The sequence below is a fragment of the Protopterus annectens genome, chromosome 1.part1 (genome assembly GCF_019279795.1).
Source record: "Protopterus annectens isolate FY-2018-M chromosome 1.part1, PAN1.0, whole genome shotgun sequence".
Lineage (NCBI taxonomy): Eukaryota > Metazoa > Chordata > Ceratodontiformes > Protopteridae > Protopterus > Protopterus annectens.
Genome location: NC_056726.1, coordinates 171,474,690 through 171,495,600, shown reverse-complemented (window position 1 = coordinate 171,495,600; position 20,911 = coordinate 171,474,690). Strand labels below are relative to the sequence as shown.

Here is a 20,911-nt window from a genome sequence, read left to right as displayed (position 1 = left end):
GTGGGAGCCTACACAAAGTGGATATGCAGACACGCTTACTCCTTTTTACTATTCAACATTTGCTATTCAACCTCATTTGCATAGATTTCTGTGCTGACAGCCTGGAAACTACACGGTTAATAGCTGTATGAACTGGGCAACAGCACCAATGTACCATTGTATGGACCTGACACAAGGACTTGTAATACATTTCTGACATATTATGAAATGCATTTTTTTCCTCTTTTTTTTTCTTCTATTAAGCACGTTTGTGCACCGTGGCACACAGTGCAAACGTACCAAGATTATTAAAAAAATTATTATTATTTTAATTTATTCTCTTCCTCTGTATGACATCCACAATATTAGCTTTGCACATATCTTTATGGATTTATGGACATCACTGTGGTTAATGTTGTCACCTCACAGCAAGAGGTTCTTTGGTTCAATTCTTGGCTGGGGTGCCTTCTGTGTAGCGTCTGCATGCCCTCCCTGTGTTTGTGTGGGTTTCCTCTGGGTGCTCCAGTTTCCTTCAACATTACAAAGACGTGTCTGGAGCATTTCTCCCTGGGCCTCCATTGAAAATTGGCTTGTTCCAAGTCAGACTTTCATGGTAAACAAGTGTTAAATAAATAAGTAAATATATGTATGCGGTATAACATTTTCAGGGGAGGTATGTCCATATTTCTGGTGTTTTATATCCCCTTTTGTCTGCTTAGACTCCTGTACACGGAAACATTATGTGTACACTAAGGACACTGACACGGAATCTACACAGATGCCTTTCTACTTGTTGGATTGCTCAGCCTGCCTCATTTGCATAAGATTCACCTACTTATCAGGTGATTTGCATTCCTTAGTATTTCCCGTGTTTGCAAGTGCGTGTGCACCACTAAGAGGCGCTTACTGAATCTAAAATTGTTCACTCTGGTGTACACATCATGTGACGATGCGTACACAAAAAAAGAATTTGTGTTGGCTTTACTGAATTCCCCCCAAAGTTTATATCACATGGGATCACCCATTACCAGCAGTTAAAAAAAATAGATCTGAGAAAACCAGACATAGTAGTCAATGAAAAGAAGACAAAAGTAGCATTGATCACTGAAATTGATACACCCAATGACTACAATTTCTTACGTACAGAGAGACACACAAAGTCATAAAATACCAAGATTTCCAGGCAAAAATGAGGGCAGTGGGGAAGAAGGATACCCAGACGTTTCCAGTAGTAGTAGTAGGAGAAACGGGTCTTATAAAAATTAATTTACAATCATACTTAGATATGTTGCCGATTCATGTAACTGTATGAATAGCAGAAGGAGTCATTACTGGGCACATTGCAGGTGCTGCAAAGAGCACTTCTGGCTAACATCAAAGATTGAAACAATACTAATGCCATGAACTTTAATCATACTTTGACTTAGGAATGAGGCACATTCCCATTATGGTATTAGAAACACAAAAGACTTGGATAAATTAAAAAAAGAAGTATGAGAATGTAGTTAATGGTGAGCTCCATGGAGCTCTTGGAGCCAATAGGCCACTGAGTGTAAGGGCAGGGTGTTTAGTTTATCCAAGTAAAGTGATTCTTTAAACCTTGGATTCTTTTGGCTATAAAACACTGTTTGTTTCAGGCTGAGAGAGTTGCTTAGCACTGTGAATGCCAATTGGACATTGCATTCTATGATGGGGTGATTAAGGGTAGTTAGGATAGATTGGGATCTGGTGGGAACCCACAACAGATGAGATGAGAGAGGTAGAAGGATTTTCTTACCATATCAGTGGCATGCCGATTTAAGGGCAGCTCTTGTCTATATAAGTTTCTGAATCCTAGATCACAGTGTCAGACATAAGGTGAATTTTATTTGCATTACACTGCTTTTACAAAGGTGAGCATATTACATTTCTTTGCAAGTAAAATGATATTTTGATTATAGCACCCAATGTTAGTAAAATAATGGTCTTATTAGAATATTGTCGAATCTAGAGGAAAGCTAGGATGATTTTTAGCTTACAGTCATCTGTTCACTTCATTAGCCAAAGGTTATTAGTATTTGCCTGTACTTTAAAAAAACAGATTACAAAAAAGGGAAAACTTAGGACCGAACCATAAAAGATGCTGCTGTCTACCTTTTGCTTTTTGGAGAGGATGCCATTTATTTTGTTTAAGTGTGCTCTGTTTCACAGCCATTTAGCAAATCAGTGAACTACAAAGATGTAGATGTTTGATTGGGATTTTATGATGCCACACTGGGGAACATTGTCAAATGCTTTGGGAGGTGAGTTAAGCAATGTGAACAGGTAGTCCATCTAGGGTGTTAGTGACTTGTTCTTTTTTTTAAAGAAAAAGAAGGTTAGGAAGACTAAGCAAGTGTAGGGAGGCACAATATATCCTTGATAGGCTGTGAAGGATCTAGAATCTGCAGATCTTGTCTGTCCTTACTGACTAGCTGCACATAAATTTGTTCCATGGCTTTACAGATAAGGCTAGTGAGTATGGTGGGCCTATTGTTACTTGGGGCAGTGGAGAGACTGTCCTTATGGAGGGGGATGACTGTAGGATTTTTCCATTCTTCAGGTGCATATCCTATGGTGATACCTTGATTGAAAATGTTTAGGAGAGATTTTCGCTACGTAATACTTTAACCTTATCAGTAAATATCTAGGTATGTTGTCTGGCCCCATATTGATGTTACTGTTTTTGTTTTGTAGAGGGCAGATGAGACTTGATTAATATTGGTGATAGTGGGTAGGTTTGTCTGAGCTGGTAATGAGGTTTACTGAGTGTATAGAATGTAGACTGGAGGAAATTAGAGATGAATTTATTAGCCAGAAGATTAACTGTGAATTCTGGGTCAGTGTGAGTAGTACCATTGACAAAGAGCTCTGAGCACAGCAGGATTATTGTGAATTATATGTAATAAATGAAAAAGACAGTGCGGTTGTCTTTAATGTTGTGGCTATCTTGTGCTCCTAGGCAGCTTTGATGCTTTTACATAGTATTTTTGAGTTCCTTACTAATTTGGTTACATTTTGTTTTATGAGCTGTTTTATGAGCTGAGAAAGGGCAAGATTTATTTAAGGCTAGGAGCTTATGTTTCTTGTTATATTTGTTGATTCTGTTGTCCCACAGATTGAACATTTGATGTATTTATTGTTTTCCCCTTTCGGCATGTGCCTCACAAAGCACATGCAGCAGCTGGAGAGACCACAGAGGTTCCTCACCAGGAGAATCCATGACCTCAAACATCTGCCCTACACAGATAGGCTAAAGGCCCTGTCCCTCTACTCGGTCTCCTACAGACTCCTTAGGGATGACCTGTGTCTGGCATACAAAGTAATCTTAGACCCCACCCTAATAGGACTGCTGCATATCTGTAAGTCAATCTCCACTCAAGTAACCCACACGCGCAACTTCAACCTGATCTGTGACATCAATAGGACTTGTTGACGGGACAGATTTGTGTCCCAGAAACTCCCCCTTTTCTGGAACAGACTCCCTCTTCACATCAAGCAGAGTACCTCATTAACCCTTTTTAAGCACAACCTGGATAACTGGATGGGGAACAGAAAATACACCCCTGGGATTCCATCTGTCTCCCTGATGGACAGCAGCATAGGGTGCTGTGTTGTTAGAACATGGGCTAAATTCTTGGCTAGGTTTGTAAGGGCCTCAGGACCAATAGCCGAGTAACTTCCTATGATCCTGTAATCCTTATGATAGAGGGTGATAGCATTCGATATGTAGCTATTTAACAGGACTAAAAATTCCTTGGTTAGGGCTGGGTTGTCAGTGATCAGGAATTCAGGGCAGTTGGACCATTTATGTTTTTTAAAAGAGTTGATTAAAATCCAATATGTTTGCTTTGCTGAAGTGGCTAAATGTAGATGGATTATTGTGACTTGAAAATTGGTTTTGAGGCATAAGGCGATAGCTCACTAGTTTAACTATGAGTGAAATACTTGTGGTGCTGAACAAAGAACAAGGGAGTTTTTTAAGACAGTGGGTAGTGGGTCTGAGTCCATGGTACGAGGGTAACTATTTGTTCCAGGGATCTGGTGCTGATGATGTGAACAAAGACATGCCCATAGCAATTACTGGATATGTAGGTAGATCATCTGGTATTTGGATGAATCATTCTAGTAATAAAAAAGTTTTGGTCAGATTTAATTATGTACTTATTGCTTTTGTTTCCTGGAAAAGTCTGACTGGGCACAGGTCCCATTTTCGGCAGAGGCCCGGGGAGAAATGCTTCATTTTATAGAATCGGTAGAAAGCACTTAAACAAGATTTACATGGTAAGTGTACATACATACATAGAATAGCAATGATATGACAGTTAATCAAAAAATAATAAATGTGCATACACAGATTAGTAAATTAACATACGTAGAATAGTAATGATATGACAGTTAATGAGAACTTGACAGTTAAAACAAGAATACAGTAAAATATTAGTTAATATTAGGCTTGTAAGAGTCTAGTTATTTTCAAATGGAATCAGCTGTAAATAAATATTGAGCAGGAGACAGTAAAGCAATTAGAGGATGAAGACTGTTACAAATTATAAAGGAGTATTGAGGAGGCCCAGGTAAAAGGGTGACAGAGATAGTAGTGGGGAGAGAGAGACGATAGAGAGTTAGAGAATGTAAATAAGTAGCTGTATTATGGTCAGTTACATAAGTGTGGTGACAGTTAGTAAGGGTTTGGAGATTATCCTGGAACATCACATATACAGAGGTGGAAACAGAATAGGTAGGTACCTTCCAGTGGGGTTAACATTTATTTATTTATCTGACATTTGTTTACTGTGAATGTCTGACTGGGTCATGAGGTACCCATTTTCAGTGGAGGCCCAGGGGAGAAAATCTCCAGATACATATGGTTAACAGAATGAAAAACTAGACAGACATAATATAGTCATAACATTCAAGCACAAAAATGAAAACAACACATTAGTTTGTCACAATGAGAAGTTACAGACATAATAAAGTCATAACGTTCACGCACAAAATTTCAGAAACTACACATTTCAGACTAAAACCTCAGCAGACACAATAACGTCATTACATTCAAGCATAAATTATATGAAAAGCTTGATAACAGGAAGATGCAATCCACAAAAAGCTTACAGGTTGGTAAAGGACACACTGCAGGATTGTTTACTCTGTGTAGCTGATTCGGGTTGGACATAGTTGAAGGATTTACACTTGAATTGGACTATAAACCTGGTGCAGTGAATATCCACTCTGAACAGTTACAGAGACATTTACAACCTGAGGTGAATCTGTTGATCAACTGCTCTTTTGAAAAGACTGAGACTGTTGTTGACAACGCTGAGGTACAGAACAATTTCAACATGTATTATAGAAACTTAGAAAACAAGCTGTATAAGTTTAATCGGATTCAGTGGCAAAGGCTTCATTTAGAAGCAGCATTGCACTTCAAGGTTATTCCAAGAGGTCTACGGATTTTAAAAATGCCATCACATGGAGGTACATATCCTGACCTCTTGAGACATTGGCAAACCCTGAATTTGAGATTGGGTTTTGATTACATGGCTGTAGTTGTGGTCAGTGTATTATTCACTAGGATGTTTTCCAATGTTTCTTTTACAGGTTGTACGGCACTTGTTACTGTATGTATTTTTAGATATGAGCTGCTCCAGCCACCAGATACCACATGTGTTTTGTTGTTATACCACAGCTATGCTTAGCAAATTGTGTCAGCAAAAAAATTGAAAGGGTTTAGGATTGCATAAAAAGTGCATAATTGCTGCTGATTGGTTTTTGTCCTTTCTGCAAGGCGGTAGCATCTCGGGACATAAAAATACCAGTCTTTGAAGCATAATTAGGAAGGATAAATTAGGATATGCATAAAAAAATGGAGAAATGTTCTCTTCTGCTTTGCAGAAATGGTCTGTGCTTGTTTTACTTTTAGCAGTAGGAAGCAGTTACTTCGTGTGCATTATAGTGCTAACTTGTCCCCAGTGGGTGTAATGTATTTTTGGCTTCTCATTTTTCATATTATGCGATGGTTCGTACATTGCAATGAAGTTTGGAATGACCAAGCAGGACATTTTTTAATATGAACTGGAAAATGCAGTTTCCTGAAGCCAGTACTTCTGGTGGAAGATTAGCATGTAAAGATTGCAATAAGTGAAAATTCTTACAAGGACAAGGAGGGAAAAGCTTTATAATGTATGTGTTCACATTTAACTGTTATTTTGAAGCAGGCCCCTGTAACTCTGAGTAAGAGGAAAAGGTCAAGGCAATAGTGTTGCTTGGTGTTCTAGTATGCATAGCAATTTTTAGAGCTGGTGTATTAGCTGGGCAGTGTAGGGAGTGGTTTCATCACTTTTAAGTAGTTATGATGAATGCTTTTTCAGCACTGTCTACATCTCATATACCCACAATCCTCATGTTCATTTTTTACATTTCATTGTTATATAATGCATGAGATAGTAAGGTTATAGGGTTAATTTGTAACCGTCTGCAATGGGAGCATTTTCATAATTATTTATATACGTAGCTTATGATAAGGATGTCCTTGTGCCATGACTAAAATTATTTTGGCTTTAAGACAGTATGAACATGATTTTGCATTTTAGGCTACTTACATTATCAGTAATTGGTAGTTTTTAGTTGTTTTTTTTTTTTTTATGACATCTGGCATAATTTTCGCTACTTAATGGTATTATACAAACAAGTTTATTTCAGCTCTGTCATAGATATAAGCAACCCATCATTTATACTACCAGCTTCAGTTTTTAAGTATGCTGGAAGTTTTATTTATATCATTAGCCCTAGGCCTTCTATATTAGCCTATACTTCAGAGAAGTAGATACCAAACAGGAGATGTCCCAGGACAGAAACCTGTGGTACTCCACTTGTCACTGCTTTGAAATCTGCAACTTTTATAGTGCGGGTTCCGTCAGTGAGCCAGTTGGCAACCTATCTTGTGACGTAGAGATTTATACAAAGTTCAGCTGTAATTCCAGAATTTGGGATGGTGTTGAAAGTCTTGGCGAGGTTCAGATAGGCACTGTGAACCACCTTACTCTTGTCTACTGCTTCGATGACACCCTCAAAAAAGTCAATCAGGTTCAGGAGGCATGATCTGCCCTTCACAAAGCCAAACAGGGTGGGGTATAAAGTTTGGAGGTTAACAATGTCTTTGTTTATGAGTACCATGATGATACATTCCATGGCCTTGCTGACCAGGCTCGCCAGGTTAAACATTCCCAGGGTCAATGGTGGCTCCCCCTTTGTGGGAATGGGATAAGTGTTGCTGTGCACCATTCAGTGGGCACAAAGCCTGATGTGAGGCTATGATTGAACATGGTGCTTAGGTGGGGAAGCAGTTTGTTCTGAATTTCATGTAAAATGCAGCCTGGGATGTTGTCTGGTCCCATGGATGCTGTGTTTTTGGCTTTAGAGAGTGCAGCTTTTACCTGCATAGTTGTGATTATGGCAACCAAGCATTATTCCTGTATAGATATGGGCCCTTTAGGGGGTGAGAGTCAGGTTAGGGTGGCACTGAACCTATTTGCCTGGATGTTGGCAAATCAGTTGGTTCTGTAATTTTCATGCTGCTGTGTATCGCTTGCATACTCCTCTGTTGTATTTGCACCAGATACTGCTGGTGTGCACTGCGGGAATAGAAAGATTAAAACATTACCCTGGTATCAGAGGTGGCAGTGCAACATATTCGTAGCGGCTTAACATGAGAGTAGCTCTAAGCAAGCACCATGTGAAACCTGAACAAGCACCTAGAATAATTCATTGCAGCTTCCACACCTTAAGTCTGAAAATGAATTCACATACTCACATGAACAGGATTAGCTGCATATCGATGGATAAAGGTGTATGGGCATGACAGGTGGTTACTAAACTGCAAAACTGGTATGTAATGGTGGGGATATTTGGAAGGCATGAGCAAACACACCAGTATATTACAGCCATAGCACCAATTGCATTGGAGGCTGGTCAATAGATTTAGTAAGGGATTTTGTCCATGCACAAATATTTCAAAAGTGATTCTTTGCAGTGGCATCCATTATCTGATTCAAGGTAAATTAACCTTGATGTCCTTTATTAAAAAATAAAAATAAAAAATTACTTTGTGATAAGTGGCTTCTGGACGCAAGAAAAAGGAATGGGAAAATGTAGCAATTTGGTTTGTATGTACAAAGAGAAATCCAGGGACACTGCAAAAGTTTTTATTGCAAACCAACCAGTGGAGTAAAAACATATGTAGGCAAACACTGCATACCAACACACTTTGGACATATAAATCTCAAATTTTAACAAGATGGAAGCATGAAGTGATACCTTAACACTTAAATGAATAAAGATCTATACTGGTTCATAGTCTAAATGTTTTATTCTTTAGCTCCTTGGTGCAAGACCTTACAGGAGTTGCTACATAAACTGGATGTGAATGCAGTCAAGTAAGGCCATGGCTATAGTGCAGCAAAAAAAAAAATGTCCCCTATAACAAAGAAAATGCTAGAGCAAAGATTAAATTACATGAGTCAAGCACCCTGCGAGATCTGTCAATCAATGGAATTGCCAGGTCAAATTACCCTCAGGACTTTGACAGCTAGGAAAGGTAAGTGTTATGGGGGGAGGGGAGAAGTAAATGGACTGGAATTCATTGTCTCACAAATTAGTGCCATTTAAACTAAATTAGAAAAAAAAGCAGCAGTAAACAGCACTTTGAGTGTATTCTGTGACATTTGCACTGTTTCTGTTTTAAGTAGTCATTCAGCAGCAGGGAATGTTACTTACAGTGTTCTATTTTACTCAGTACTTTGTATGCATGCAACATCTATGAAATGACAGGAGCTTTAGGCAAACGGAGGCCTGCATGATGTAACATTTTTGGGCCAAACAATGAATTCTGGGATACTGAATGGCAACCTGATTTATCCAAACCACGTCAATATGCTAGCCTCCATGTGGTCAGAGTCTGGAATTACATATAAAAATATTTAAAATCCTGTAAATAATCCCAGAGTGCTGTTAAAATGTAGGAAACATCATGCCATGATGAATTAAATATGTTTTTTTAGTCTGTGGGTGCGGTACTCCTTTAACTGTATGCTGGTACTGCATTTGCACCTCATCAGCAACTGCCAATCATATCACCAGCTTAATCTCAGTGCAGTCATCTTGCCCTGTTTATGGCTCTATTTTTATTATTTTAGTTAATATTTTACAATGCAGTTTATTGTCTTCATCATATGTGTCATTATGTAAATATTACCGAGGTTCTTACTAATGAATGATGAACTTCCAAATCTTCAAACAGGTAACTAATGATCACAAACACCAACACGTGAATGCACCTCACAGTAGCAATACAGAGTTTTTGCAGAAGGGAAAGTCCCTCCCCCACCCCCCCAAATGGGAGGCTTCAGTTGCATGCCCCTTTCTTCTTCTTCTTTTGGCTTTTCCCGGTTAGGAGTCGCCACAGTGGATCACCTGTCTGCTCATGATTGGCAGTGGAGTTTTATGGTGTCGAGTTGCTAGCCCGGCATCCAAACTTCCACAGAAGGCACACACACACACACACACACACACACACACACACACACACACACACACACACACACACACACACACACACACGCACACCTAGGGCCAATTTAGAGTGTCCAATCCACCTGCATGTCTTTGGGATGTGGGAGGAAACCGGAGCACCCAGAGGAAACCCACGCGACCACAGGGAGGACATGCAGACTCCACACAGAAGGCACCCCAGCCAAGGATCAATCCAGAGAACCTCTTGCTGTGAGGCGGCAACGCTAACCACTGCACCACCTCGGTCGCCCCAGTTGCATACCCCTTTACTTAAATGTAATATTACGATGTCAATGGGCCAACATTGACAGGGAAAGGAAAAACAACTGCAAAGTTGAACACAGTTTAATTGCACAAACTGCAGTTTTCAGTATTAAAACAGGAAAAGCAGCCAGAAAAAAAATGCAACAATCAGGGAATTTGGAACAGGAATGTGGTACATCATAAAATGTACACCAGTTTTTGTTTGATATTTTCCTTCTTCACTACATTAAGCATAGAAATGATATCATTAGCATGATGCTTCCTTTCTAAGGAATGTTTTCTCTGGGTGCCTATTACAGACTATAACCTCTTTAAAGAAGCTCAAGTACCTTTCTTCAGATAAATGTTAAAGATGGTTCTATTCATGGTAGTTTAGCTGCCATGCTTATTATAACCAGTTTAATTTGACTTTACAACTGCTATTACATTAAAGTTAAGCATTTAACACTCTGCTTACAGTGACTTCCTGGAATGCTCCTATTGGTTGACTGCTAATTGTTCTTACTTCACTCATCTGCCCACTTATAAACCATATTTTGTCCATTGTAACATATCAAGTATTACAGGAGCTTGAGCATAAGGACTTACTCCTTTGGAAAAATTCTCTTGTATGGTTTTTACCCCTCAGAAGGTTAAAATGGGAATGAAATGGTACTTTGCAAACTCCTGGGTGGAGCCATGTATCAATCCTGTGGCACCTAGCCCTTATTCCAGGATACAGAAAAAGTAATTTTAGTTAAAGCAGAATCCTCAAGTTCAATGATTAGAAATTAACTTATTGGCAGTGACAGAGGTGATGCTATACATTAAGAAAGTGATAGCATTAGTGCAGCAGTTCACTGAAGTACAGTCTGGGAAAATTAAGGTGGTCATGCTGAATTCCACCTTCAAAAGCTCAACATTTAAAGAAGTATGACAGATATGGATGGGCAGCTAAATGCATTTCTGCTTCAGGAAAGCAGTTGCCTGATTCAGCACCTCAAGAACACCAACAAACAGTTTAGGTGGAATTATATGAGAATGTTTAGAATACACAAATGATTAGAGAGCTTTTCTCCAGAAGTTGAAAGTATCATTATCAAAAAATAGGGTAGTTACATATTATTGCAACCACATTATCGCCGTTGTCGCAACCACATTTCAAACCTGTCACCGTTATTCATGTTATTGAGAAAGGAGTCATTGCGATAATATGTAAGTACCAAAAATGTTTACTTTCTCAAGAGGTCATGATGAGTCAGTTTGTGACAATAATAAAATAACTATTCTTTTCTCTTAACTTTTGGGTATTACAATTCAAGTGGGTATACTGGTCTCTGTTCCTGGTGGATTCCTGTCAGTTTCTCAATCAGTGGTTTACTTTTACAAATTGTATGCTGGATATGAATAAAACTGTAATTTTAAAACTTGTGTAACATAAGGATTACAACTGTTCCCAACTGTATGATTTAACAGCATAATCCAAACTGTTCCCACGTTTTTCATTGACTATGATATAAGCACTAACAGTGAAGTCTTATGGCTATAGTGTTCTAAAAGTGAGGGAAGGCAGTTCTTTTGCATTAAAATGACAGCTGCAGTAATAACGTAAAAGGTTTTCCAGTTAACACGCTCCTTTCGGTGTAAAGCTGAAAGTATTCCATCCTGGTTGCTTTAATATAGCTTTCTAAATGTCAGAGAACCCACTTCTTTTACATTAAAATAACAGCTGCAGTACTAACTGCTTGGATCATGGTTGTGGTAGTACGTAAGTGCCAAAAATGGAGGGATAAAGTGCCTTCAAGACCTGAAGTAGCCAGATTTTTGTGCTGTCAAACCAAACAGTAGAGGGCTGGATTGTGCACCAGGTCTGGACTTTTTGGCTTGAGAATGTTTTATTCCAATGCTTTAACCACCTAAAAGTCTTTTTTGTTACCAGTGTGGATTTTTCAATCCAGGAATATTAAAAACATTTTGAGATTCCCTCAAGACTGAGATTTTAGTTGCATGATGAATTTTTCAGTTTGGTATGGTAGAAGCCCTGAACACATTGTGAACAGCAGGGAATCTTATTGCACGAGGAGATGGCATCTCTTCAGAAGGAATTGAGATACCCTCCGCATTTGCCTGCTTGGGAGATTGTGCAGAAGAAACCAGCAATGGAGATCAAGGAGATGGTACCATCAAAGAAACACAGTGATTTGTGGACTTGAGACTTCAGCTGTACCTTTACAGGAATGTGTCCATGGCCTTCTGCTTGGCTGCAAGGCCAGTGACCACATGTAAAGTCCTGCAAGGTGATTTTGCTTTCCATGTTTGTACTATGGCCTATCTTTACACTGTCTAAGCAGGGTGATTTAAAGGTTTGTTTAAAAGTTTTATGTGAAAACTGTATGTTTTTATATAACACATTTTCTTGTTAGCTCAGACTATATTTTATGTTCTTTTCTTTAAGAGTTTGCTCTTTATTGCAGTTGTTTTCTTTATTACTATGAGTTTTACCAAGGACTGATGGAGCTTCTGAATAGAAAGATCCTTGAATTTTTATGAACTGCTCTGTGATATATGAAACAGGGATGGGCTGCATTATATTAGAGGATAACAAGCCTTGGCAGAATGCCATCAAGGTTAGAAAATGTAACTAACAGGACAGAAGCTGTAATTACTAAAGCATACCATGAGGCAACCAATATGAACAGGCCACTTAATGATAAAAAATCAAATGAAATCAAAGCAACAGATATTTCAATATGTATGAGTAAAACTTAAATACACAAATAAATTAAAAATAAATAGAATAAATAGTCTTTTTATTGTCACAATACTTACATCATGTTTAATTCACTTTGTAGACCTGAGTGTTATCATAAGTGAAAGTTATACATGCCTCCTTTTTCAATAAAACATCACATGGAGTTAAAGTATTCATTTGCATGAATGCATTCTTTCATATGATGTGAAAGTTATTTTTTTAATTATTTCAGTAAAATTTTGTTTTCTACCTCCAGGCAGTTATGCATCATTCTTAAATGCTTGTTTGGGTGATTTGGTCTGAAGAACTGTATATTATCTTTCCCAACCACTATTAAGGCCCCTGTGACACACTATACTAGACAATAAAATGAGATTTAGATGTGGTGGGTGATTTCAGTATTGGTAGGAGTATCTTCCTTGAGTTTGATCATTCCTTATCTAAGTGCAAATATTTAGTGTTGGCAATTGGGGACAGTGAATGGGTTGTATTTTCTTGGATATGAACTCCTTTAAAAAGATCAGATAGAGTATTTTCATGCAGTACACAACTAAGTTTGGCTCCTGTGCCTAGCTGGTTTGGGTTTATGTAGCCTTGGCTCTTGCTATGGATTGTTCCAATCTTAGGGTGATTACCCTTCCACTGTCAAACCATGCAGCAGTTCAACTGCAAGTGGATATCCCCAAACATTTGGAAGCAGCTTTTGTCAATTCCAGCTTGATATTTAGAATCAATATTCTCTCCCCATCTTGGGTTTAAAGTTGCTTTGATAGATTCTTGTTATGTATGTTAAAAATACCATCAGGTAATGATATTTCTATTCATCTTCAGCAAAATACCATCAAATGATGTCTTAATGCCTGATTAAACACTGATGAAAAACAGTAATATTTAGAATTTAAAATGGTTTGTCTGGCTCTTTCAGAAGAGATAGAATGGAACTGATGGTCATGAATCAGGAGCACTGCTAAGTGGGTCTGTATCATATGAGCGAATCGCACAAATTGCGAACTCTCATAATATCGAACGTACCGGACTTCAAAGTGCTTTTTCTGAGATCGCGGTACAGTGAAGAATTGGATATTTGCCCTTTCCTCACTGTAGTGCGATCTCAGAGTTGGAATATATATTTAGCGGGGGTGTGGGGGGGGGGCTGTAGGAAGTATGTGCATTTGCAATTTGTGCGATTCGCTCATATGATATAGACCCCTGCTAAGTTTGGGATTTGCAAAAAAATGCTGAAGAGCTTTTGAGCATGAAAGTTAGACTAGCTCCTGAGTGAGTGGGCTAGCAGTCTGTTTAATTCAACAATACCATGTAGGTTCAAAACATTAGCAAGGAGGGAGATTGATCAAATTGCTGACATCCTTTAAGAGTACAAGTCTTAGAGGTCTTGAGTCAGGTATGCTGGCTTAAACTGATATATTCTCATTGTTATTGCTTAAGAGGCAGCTGCTAAAAGCTGATGGCAGGGTTTAGTCAGGAAGTGTTACTCACCTTTTACCTTTCATAGGTTGATAAGGGTATGCCCACTTACTGAGGAGCATCAGGAAATTTAATGGACACTCTTCACTGTTGTGGATTTGAAGGCTGCAGTGAAGACCTTGTTTCTTGCATGACTTGCTGGTTCCCATGGACTGCTGGCTGAAGTTTAAAAGTTCCTATCTGTTATGTAAAGTCTGTAATTTTAAGGCTGATTTGACTCCTTAGGACTTACCTTAATCATGGAGGTGTGCTGTGATAACCATTCTTAGTATACCAGGTAAAGATGCACTTGAACCATTTGAGTACTTCCCCATTTCCATTCATAGGTTCATAGGTAGGTACTAGGCTATCGGCCCGAGGGCCAAAGTAAGCCTAGCCAACAGTGTATTGGCTTTCGCCACCCATGTAGTGTTAAATTCCTGCCCCTCTATCGAGCAGAGCCCCAGACATAATCCCAGAGGTGAATTTCCTATCACCCATCCACTTATCAAGGTTTTTTTCTTGAAGAGTGTTAATGATGAGTTCTGCTTGATGTAGATGAGAATGTTGTTCTAGAGCATGGGAAGTCTGTGGGACAAGAATCTATCCCTCCAGAATGTCATGTTTATTGTTGTGGTGAGGTTTATGTCCCTAGAGCATGTAGCTCGGGGAGATTGGGATTTCTTTAAGTGGAGCATGTCCATCAATTCCGGGTTTGACATAGCTTTGTATGTCAGACAGAGGTCTCCTCGGAGCAAGTGGTACGTGACCGAGTAGAGTTGGAGTTTCTTGAGCTGGTTGGCATAGGGCAATTGTTTGAGGCCAGCAGTCCTCTTGGTGAGGTACTTTTGGGGCCTTTCCAGTTGTTGTAGGTGTCTTGTGAAGTACATCCCAAATTGGGCATTATATTCAATGAGGGGTCTGATAAGTGATGATTAGAGGGGGACGATGACTTCCTTTTTGCTAGATGTGAACCCTTTTGTGATTAGGTGGGCTACTGTGGTAGTGTGGTTATCAAAGGAGAGGTTACTATCCACTTGGGTCCCCAAGGTCTCTTATCACACTTTCTGTGTTAAGTGAACTTCCCCCCTATTTGGTAATTCATGGGTACTATGTTTTTACTAAAGGGGATAACATTGCACTTTTTGGCATTTAGCTTTTGAGTCCATGATTTTGGCACTAGGTGTTTGTCTTGGTGAGGCCCTTTTGCAGGATGTCTACTTCGGCAGGGGAATCGATAATGGCACCCAGTTTGCAGTCATCTGCAAACTTGGTTAGCCATAGACCCTCGGTGTTCGCTTGTACTTCAGAGAAGTATATAACAAACAGGAGAGATCTCAAGACTGAACCCTGGGGCACTCCACTTGTCACTGGTTTGGGGTCGGATCTGAAGTCTGCAATTCTCACTGTGTGGGTTCTGTCCATGAGCCAGTTGGCCACCCATCTTGTGATGTAAGGGTTTATGTTAAGGTTGTTGAGTTTATCTATGATTCCTGAATGGGGGATAGTGTCGAAGGCTTTAGCGAGGTCCAGATAGGCTGTGTGGACCACCTTGCCCTCATCTATGGCCTTGGTAACTGTTTCAAAAAAGTCTACCAGGTTTAGGAGACATGATCTACCCTTCACAAATCTGAATTGGGTAGCATCCAAAGTTTGGAGGTTACCAATGTCTTTGTTTATGAGTTCCATGATGATGCGCTCCATGGCCTTGCAGACCAGGCTTGTCAGGCTAAGTCGATAGTTTCCAGGGTCTGTGGTGGCTCTTTCTTTGTGGAGTGGGATAACCGTTGCTGTGCATCATTCAATGGGCACATAGCCTGTGGTGAGGCTATGATTGAACATGGAGTTTAGGTGGGGGGCTAGTTCATTTTGGAGTTCGTGTAAGACGCAGCCTGGGATGTTGTCCAGTCCCATGAATGCCATGTTTTTGGCTTTAGAGAGTGCCATTTTTACCTGTGTGTTTGTCATTGATGGGGCTCTACAATCATCTGGTATAGTTATAGGTCATTTGGGGGGTGAGGGGGGAGTAAAATTTGCACTGAACCTATCTGCCAAGATGTTGGTAATATCAGTTGGCTCTGTATATTTTGCACTGTTATGTTGTAGCTCGGTGCAGATCTGGGTGTTGTCATGGAGATTCTTGACATATCTAAAGAATGCCTTGTGGTTGTCTTTGGAATTCGTGGCAATTTTTCTTTCAAAATTCGCTTTAGAGGATTTTATGAGAGATCTTAGTTTCTTACTGAGGCCTGTCAGGGAGTTCCTCCATTCCTGGGTTTTTACTCTCTTTTGTAACAGTTTCTTCCTTCTGTTGTAGAGTTTGTTAATGGCAGGGGACCACAAGATCGGCTTCCTTTTTTGGAGGATAGCGTCTTGGATTTGTTGGGGATAGCACGATCCATGCACTCATGTAGGTGCTTGTTGAGTGCGTTTGTGTAGGATTCAGCAGTCGTGACTGTACTGACTGTGTTATCCATCTGCAGGGGTGTCGCAAAGTTAGCCACCTCAGTTTTGAGTAGCATGAAGTTCGCTCTGGAGAAATTTTGTACGGTGATTTCCTTGTGTGGAGGTGGGGTTGGGATGTGGATATCTAGGGTGATTAGTTTATGGTCTTATCTAACAAGCGAGGAGTTGATCTTGGGTATTGAGCACCGGTCACCCATGTTGGTAATGACCAGGTCCAGAATATTATTGCCCCTGGTGGGGGTGTTGACAAGTTGATCCAGGGCATTAGAGTTTATAAATTCCAGGAATCATTGAGCAAGGGGATTAGTGCAAGGGTAGTTTTCCCAGTTTATGTTAGGGTAGTTGAAATTCGATAATAACACCGATTATAAATTAGTTATGTAGATGTAAGCTGACAGGTTGAAATCACTGATGCCCCCCATTATACCATTAATATCAGGCCGGATTTGTGATATAGAGGCAGCTGAGGGACTGCATTTGTTAAGTCTTAGACATAATGAATATGGCTTAAAATCAGAAAACATCTCTAATGCTTTTAACATTTAAAAAGGAAAATACTTTCAATGGGTTGGCATGGTATTACTTATTTCAAGTCCTGGTGCTTTTTGAGTTTCCCTTTAAAGTTGGTGTCTAATGAGGCAGAGGTGCTTACTCTCCCTGTTACTCTTTGGTATAGCTATGAAATGCTTTGCCAGTTTGGTTAGAAGGCATTTGGGTGATATACATGCAGGCAAGGTGTGTCCACCCTAGCTGGAGTAAGTCTCTATGCAGATGTTGTGCTAGCAACTCTTTACTGCCTTCTTTGGAAGAGATGCTCTGGAACCTGCCATGGGAATTTGGGAGAGTATCAGGTTTAAGGTTAATGTTTAGAAAATCCAGTTTCATCAATTTGATAGCTTTTCCAAGGCCTCTAAGCCTTATGACCACTTTTGCCTTGCCAGTAGCCTCCCTCTTCCTTTGTCCAGGAGAGCCATACCAGTGAATCCCAGGGTAAATTTTTGGCTAATTATCCAGTTGTGTAGGTTATGTTTAAAGGAGGATTGTAAGTTGTGTGGCTTAACATGCAGGGGAAGTTTATTCCAAAGTTTTGTGAGACACTGGGTTATAAATCTGTCCCTTCACCATGTTTTATTTATCTTTTTGTGAAGATTTAGATCCCTGGTTCTAGTATTGGTGGAGATATTGAAATTGGGGAGATCCAGGAGGACCTGGGAAACTGAGTCGCTCATAGCACAATGAGACAAGAAATTTCCCCCTCATAAATGTATTTATCTGTAGTAAGTGGTTTGCTACAGTTTAAAAACAGAAAATCTTTTTTTTAGCTTGAGTTGAAGAACACACATTGTTAGCAGACCTTGCAGAAGAGCACCAGATTGGGGAAGGAGAAAGGTACCTTTTTTTTTTGCTCTGCAGCTGGAGCACATATCAGGGAGAATGCAGACCTAGTAAAATATGAGTGCCAGAGAGGGGGTCAGAGAATAGACTTTTTATTTTCTACTGCTCTACTTAAAGGGGTGACAGATCTGGGAACGACATGGGTTCTAAATGAACAAGCTACAACTCTGCTCTGAGGAATCTTGCATGCTTATCTGGTGGCAAAGAATGCATTTTGTAACAAGCTATTAGTTTTTAATTAATCCCATCCAGAGTGCTCTGTGTCCTAGTAAGTTCAGTTTGTGGGTCCATATGGATGTGCCTGGAGGTAATATATGGCTTAACAAATACGGAGACTCCACACAGTTGCCATTGGGTCTGAAGGCATGAAAAATGCAAAACTTCAGTGTAGTGGGAGTATTCTTTTTATGTTTAAACCAAATGTCAGTAACTACACAGATGTGAATGTTTTCCAAATACAGGAGTACCTCAAGATCAGCAAGTGATTGTTTAGATTTCTGGCATTGGGAAGAGCCAACTTAATGTAATCCAATTTCAGGGTTGATATGTTATTTATGTCGGAATGTCCATCAGCTGGACTCTTCCTAAAGAAGTGGCACTAAGGGGCAGCAGAGGTTTTAGCCAGTATGAGAAAGCCTTGGCATATTAGGTGCAGATCTTCCTTAGCAAAGCAAGCTGGCTATTGAGCATCTTGCCCCATGCTGACACATATTGAATCCCTAGGTCTATATCAGAACATCGAAGTTTTAAAACTTCAAATGTTCTAATATCGACCCCTATTCAGAGAACGCTAAAAATAGCGAAGCTGCAGAACACCGAATTTTTTTCCTAGGGAAAGAATTTGGTTGGCCGTTTCTGTGGCTTCGCTATTTTCAGCGCTGTGGTGGGAAGTTACGGGTCGGGTTCAGGTAAGTGTGCGTTTGTGTGGACGTTAGGGGTAGGGCGCGGGTTAGGTGAGTTAGGGTTGGGGTGGGTTAAGTGAGTTAGGGTTAGGGAGCGGTTCAGGTGAGTGTGCAATAGTGACAGACTTTAGGGTTAGGGTTTGGGTTAAGGTAAGTGGATAGATAGTAGTGCATGTACAGTTTAGTGTAGTATTAGATGTAGGATTTTAAGTGTATCTGTGTGGATTGCTGTTTGTTTGGTGTGCTTGTGTTGTGTGTATGTGTTTCGGAATAGCAATTTTTTTCCATGGGAAAAAATTTGCTGTTCTGAATGTTCGATATTTTGTGGTTTAGATATTTTAGGTTCAATGAAATAGCATTCGCTATTTTCATCTTTCAATATCGTGATATAAACGCGAATCTCCCTGGAATGACATCATCTATTTAACCAATCATTAAAGCCAATTATCTTTTCTTTGTATCTAGGCATCATTTGAGATGAAGGAAGGATTTCTGTCAGGACTAGTTTCTTACCTGCATTTGCAGCATGCATAGAATGTTCTGACATGTCTGTCTGCATGTCCCCCGGGATTTTACATCTCAAGTCATTCACTCCCACATGTACCACTCCCAAGTCATAGTCTTATTGGTCAAGAGTTAAGGTACTTAGAACCCTTGTAATGTCAGAGATTCTGGCACCTAAAAGACAATTCATTGAACTCTCCATTAACCAACCTTGTGAGGGATGAGTATGTGTGCCTGACAGCAGAGTCATGTATCACTAAAAGATTCCTATTTCTGTTGTGGTTCAAAGTGAAAGATTTGGAGTGGTTTTGCTTTGGTTGACTAGCCTATCTGTTCATCTTACAAACGAACAAAACGTTTTAGCCTTCAAAGAAAAAAATAAAAGAGCACTTATTAGATGCCTACATGTGTTAGTATTATGTGGCTAATCACAGTGTGTCCAAAACAGTAAGCATTCTTTCTTCAGTTTAGTAAATTTCTCTAAGTATTATAATACATGTTATGTAATTACTTCTCTGCTATAAAAGTTAGTTACATTATTGTTATCAATTTATTTCATATCTAAATATCTATTTCATTTGTTTCATATCTTTTTGTAACAATGCTTGTTAGTTTTTTTTTTTTTTTTTTTTTTTTTTGCCTTTTCATTTCATGGCTTTTATGAGCTAGGTCATGTCTAAAAAGAGTGTTCAGATAATTAATTCATAAACAAATATATCTCCTATAGCAAAAGTTGAGTCATGTGCATGTAATCTGCATATGTAGCCCTCTAACCCATGTACAATGTGGGTTCAGAGGTAGTTATAATATATGAACTGCAATTTATGATCACATTTTTAGAAACATGGGAAAATGCTTACTACAGCTGCATTCATGGACTTACAAAGAGCTTTCTTGTTGCAAGACTGCAAATGTGTGGGTTTGTGGAAGACTCCTATCAGTAGTTTAATAGCTGCCTTAGAAACTGTACATTCAAGATAATGAGCAACTTATGTCAGCTGCAGTGCCTCAAGGCTCAGTATGGGATCCTGTTCTCATACTTGTTATTTATTGATGATATGCTTCTTTCATTCCAGACTTGTATGTTTTAATGTATTAATTTTAACTGAAAATGTGTATATTCATTACTCATTTCACTTATATTTAACTCTGTGTGCAGATGTCCTCATTCTCTTACATGAAGTTGAAACTGCCGTTCTTGCTTAAACTTATGTGCAGCTTGATTTTTCAGCCAAGTCTGGTCATAGTTCACAGTTCAGTGTATGCTGCAAGTAGTCATTTAGGCCTTTTATATTGCAGACTCACTCAGTCCTGGAATAATAGGTTTGGCATTTCCCATGTAATTATTGGATTTTTTTTTTAAATGTTATTAATGAAGTAGTGTACCTTATTTCAACAGGTATTTTGTTCCATAGATTTAGAGTCATTTGAGTTACATAACAATCATTTTTGATAGTTTTATTCCTAAATATTTTGAAACGTCCTTCAGTCCCTTATACCTGGATATTGAGAGATCAGTTTAAGTCCTCTCTTAAAGTAAAATGATTGACTGCCTTGTAAACTAAGCATAACTTACTTTTTACATATCTATATAAAATAATGTGCAAGGTAAGAT

At 39.2% G+C, this 20,911-nt stretch overlaps 1 protein-coding gene across 2 annotated transcripts in view; it reads left to right on the top strand.

Moving 5' to 3' along the window:
- PLBD1 (phospholipase B domain containing 1) overlaps positions 1–20,911 on the top strand; it is a 1,215,938-nt gene that overhangs the window by 1,169,444 nt on the left and 25,583 nt on the right. The window lies entirely within an intron of this gene.